The sequence below is a fragment of the Nylanderia fulva genome, unplaced genomic scaffold, assembly GCF_048542155.1.
Source record: "Nylanderia fulva isolate GAGA-0341 unplaced genomic scaffold, ASM4854215v1 Scaffold76, whole genome shotgun sequence".
NCBI classification, from domain to species: Eukaryota; Metazoa; Arthropoda; class Insecta; order Hymenoptera; family Formicidae; genus Nylanderia; species Nylanderia fulva.
The window spans coordinates 80,711-85,564 of NW_028190873.1; the positions used below are offsets into that span (position 1 = coordinate 80,711).

The 4,854-nt window shown below is 28.9% G+C and overlaps 1 pseudogene; it reads right to left on the reverse strand.

Annotated features, from left to right (window-relative positions):
- Positions 1-3,534: 3,534 nt before the first annotated feature.
- On the reverse strand, positions 3,535-4,854 carry LOC146720154 (uncharacterized; annotated as a pseudogene).

Below are 4,854 nucleotides of genomic sequence, written 5' to 3' on the forward strand. Positions count from 1 at the left end.
GCTAACAGCTTTCTGTCTGACAAAATATATAAAAAATTCTTACAGTTTATTTTACATATGTGTGTGTGTGTATTTAAATAAATAAAATAATTATATTTCTCTCTGTATCAAGCTATAATGTATGTTTCTCTCATATGTTTTATAGATATAAATGGTCTGCACGCAGAGAAAGAGAAAGAATGGGAAGCAAAGGAGAAAAAGGAATAAGAAAAGGAGAAAGAGGAATGAGAAGAGGAGGAGCAGGAAGAGGAAGAGACCGCGGAAATATTTTTAATTATAATTTTTAATTTTTAATTTTTTTTATTTTACAACAATAATAATATAATTAAAGTTTTTTAAATGTTTTTAATTTAAATTTTTTCTTGTAAAATAGATATTAAAATATACGTAAAGTTTTTTTTGTAAAATATATAATATATAAAAATTTAATAAGTCTAATTTTATTTTATATTATAATATTATATTTAAAAGACTGTGATTATTTTAGTTATTTTATTTTATTATTTTATTGCACTTTATATTATTATTTTATTTCAAATACGTATTGTAAAATGTTATTTTTACAAATATATAAAAATTAATTTTTTAAATTAAACAATTTGCTTTACATATAAAACAAATTATTTACTTCCTAAAATCATATTTTTATATTTGTAAAAATAACATTGTACAATACATATTAAAATAAAATAAAAATATAAAGAATATAAATATGATGTTTTTTTTTAAATAAAGATATAAAGATTTTTAAAAAATATAAAGATTATAAAGTGTAATAAAATAATAAAACAAAATATTTAAAATATAATAATGTGCCTAGACAACATAATGTTTAAAATCGACGCATAAGACGTCTTAAAGATAGCTTACAGACATCTTAAAGACAAATGATAAAATGTCTAAAAGACATCTTAATCTTCTAGTCTTTAAGACATCTTATGCGCCGATTTTAGACGTGTGTAATATTACACACACATACACACACACACACACATACACAATAATCTTAAAGTGTCAATTGTTAGCTACTCATATAGAGCATTTCCAGGAGACGCCACGTGGAGGCCAACTGACACATAACTCGGAATGTTTTTAAATATAGACATAAAAAATGTAAAAATATTAATATTTTACATCTAAAATTAATATAAAAAAAGTAAAAAAATTATGTTTTAATTTAAAAAAATTCCGAGTTAATTTTTTGTCTCCCTATATTCGATCCGCCATAAGGCCGCGAATATTTACTCGTTCCGCATTAAATGCCGCGAGTAAGTGTAAAATAAGTTGATCGTACCGCTCGAAGAGCCGCGATCGTTTTACTCGTTCCGCATTAACTGCCGCGAGTAAGTATGAAATAAATTGATCGTACCGCTCGAAGAGCCGCGATCGTTTAATTGCATTATAAAGTATTTATAAGTAGTTACAAAAAACGATTTTATATACTTTGTACGTTAATTAGTTTTTATAGAGGTTTATATATTGAAAGCGATTTTTTTATATATTAATAATATAAAAATAATAAATAAATATCTCTCCTCAAAGTTAAAAGTCGACCAGATATAATAAAAAAAATGCTTTCATAAGGTAAATGACTATAACTTCGTCATGTTAACGGTGTAAATGCATTATGATCTCAAAATAAGTATTATATTTAGTAAAAATCTCTCTTCAAAGTTAAAAGTCGACCAGACTGGCAATCATTTATTATAAATAATTAGTTTAAATACAACGTTTCGGCTGTCATTATAAATTATAATTACAAATTATAATTATATTTATGTAACTTTTTATAGATTTACTCGAAAAGGGCTGCAATGACAGCCGAAACGTTGTATTTAAACTAATTATTTATAATAAATGATTGCCAGTCTGGTCGACTTTTAACTTTGAGGAGAGATTTTTATTATTTATTACTGGCGAACCTTAAGGATTATTATCTGTATTATATTTAGGTTGTTTTTCCTATGAAGGGAATTTATTATCGGGTAAAACAAATCTGATCACGAAAAAGTGTATCAAATGTATAAATTATTGATAGTTATAACAAAAAAGTAGTTTTTTTGAACCTCTATTTTGTACCTAATTTCGTCAGGAAAAACGGTATCATTTTTAACTTCGTCATTCCGTGTACGTAATTCCGTCATAGGCACAACCTATATTGTGTAGGTTTCAACTTCGTCATTCTATCAATTGGATTAGGACGTTTAAATATGGGATATATAAAAGAAAATTAAAATTAACACAAATAAATGACTCTTTATTAATAATCAGTCTTGTTCATCAGTCAATTAAAAGAATTTTTTTCTTACATCTATTATCACCATTAATATTTACGTATCATTAATCAACGTTTAAGTTGTAATATTATCAAAACATAAATTATTATTTTTATAAAACATAAATTATATTATATATAAGTTTTTATATTAATTTGTTACATTTTGAGAACATTTTGTTACATTTTGAAAAATTAAAAAAACGAAATAGATTCCTCTACTATTTAAGAGCATAAGTAAAGTAAAAAAATTAAAAAATGTAGATTTTTTTAACAATGTTTTCTCTTTTGTAGATTAAATTTTTTCTTACATCTGTTATCACCGTTATATGTAAATACCATTAATCAACGTTTACAGAATAAATCCCTCTACTATTCAAGAGCATAGGTGGCAAGATTTTTTTAATTATTTCTTCTCTTTCGTAGACCAGAATATCATCCTTATCAGGCCATTTCCATCTATTCTGTATACCCATACCACCCATTGCCATTGTTTTTATTTTAAACTTTGGTCCTTCTTCAATATCGAGTACTAGCCCTGGGAATTTCTCACCCTCATAGAGAATTTCTCACCCTCATAGAGAATCACCTTTGGTTATTTCTGTAGTATTCACATCAGTCATATTTTTGGCATTTTCATCTTTATTCCCATTTGATTTTTTCTTACCCTTAGCTTTCGATAGTTTTTCATCCTTTTCATTTTTTAGTATTATTTGATATGCCATAAACTCATCAGCAACAGCTACTGATGGAGTTATTTTACGTTTAACTTTTCCAGATTTAGTTGTTGAAACTGGGGTGTCTGGCCAAAAAAGCGCATTTTTGAACGGAGATGGAAATATTTTTTTTTTAGTAATCAGTGTTGGTTTATCAAAATTTTCGAGGTTGTCATTTTCATCTCGTTGCTCTCTTAGGTTGGAGATCGGTGAATCATCCAATTGTCCGAAAATCTGTACATTATCTGCACAGCTTGATTTTGGTGTCGAAATCATAACTGAACCATCTGCATTTACGTCCAAGTCGATTACATCGTTTGCAGTGAAATTCTCATCAAGTTCAAGGGCGGAAAAATTTATATTTGCCCCAAGTGTTATATTATGATCTTCTTGATTTTCCGAAAGATTCATAGTTTGCAGTGATGAGTCCGGTATGTTTTTTTTTAATTTCTAACCATAAATTAAAAAGACCCTCATCTTTCGGTTGGCCATTCCATTGAATCTTTTCACATCTCTTGAACTCTTGTAATCTTTCGACTCCTATCATACTTTCAATGAATAACAGATTTGAGCGAATATCTTCTTCATTTTTTCTTTTGGCCCTAATTCTTCACTTTCTTTTTTTTCTGAATCATTGGCTGTAGTTTTTAATAGTTTTTCAAAAGGCACTGCAATGACATCGAATGGATATAATCCACAGATCTTAAAGCCATTGCGTATTGTTTCTGGTTTAGCTGCTCTTTGCAAACATTCGTTAACTAAACCTGAAAAATCCTCTCTTTTCAGGCGTTCACCGTTATTATTGATTCGCCATTCATAAATTATTTTTTTCCACTCGTTCTTAAGGGGATGAAACAGAGATACATCCATAGGCTGCAGAAGATGCGTTGCATTTGGTATCAAGCCGATTAAAATAATTTCCCTTTTCTCTGCAAAATGTACTTAGATGCAAAGAAAAATGGGATGAGTGCCTATCAAGGAACATGACAACAGGAAATTCAACGTTATTTTGTTGCAAATATGGATAAAAAATATTTGTTATGTATTCATAAAATGCCTCGCATGTCATCCAACCTGAATCGGTTCTCCCTATTCCCCAATTTTTAGGCATTTTTGCAACAATATTCTGTAGCATGCGTTTGTACGGGAACAGAGTTAATAATGGTATTAAACATCCAGTAGCTGATGTTCCAATAAGAACTGTCAGGCATTCCTTTTCATCATTAGTTGTTCTATTATAAATCTGCTTAGATCCTATTTTAGCAAGAATAAATTTATTGTTTGGACAAAGGTAAAAAGCTGTTTCATCGCATTTAAAAATACGACTCGGGTCAGTTAAAACTTGGTTGAGATCATATTCTTCAAAAAAGTTCTTGATTTTTGCATGCCAATTTCGAACTCCTTCTTCATTTATGTTTGCTCTAACAAAATTTGTCGACAAATTTTGAGGTACTCTTTTGGATATGTCTTTGTGACGATTTAAAAAACTTTCATACCATCGGCGCCCTGGAATTCCATCCTTGAAACAATTGCTTCGTCCATTCTCTGCCATGTATTTGGAAACACTGTATAAGAGTTGATCTTTTGTTACTGGAAATCCTTGCTTTCCCAGTTCGATTATCCAATTAGTAAAAACTTTTTCCTCATCTTGTGTTAATATAGTAGGAGCTCCGACTGATCGTTGATGTCGTCCAAATTTTTTATCTTGAAGCGTAGTTCTGGGAATGCCAAATGCTTTCGAAGCGCTACGTACGGACATCCCTTCGCTAATTTGCTGTAAAGCTAGTTTTATGTTTTGCTCGTTGTAATTCATATTTTGTTTAGGTTTTTTTTTTTTATTTGGGACTTCTTCTGTTCCTCCAT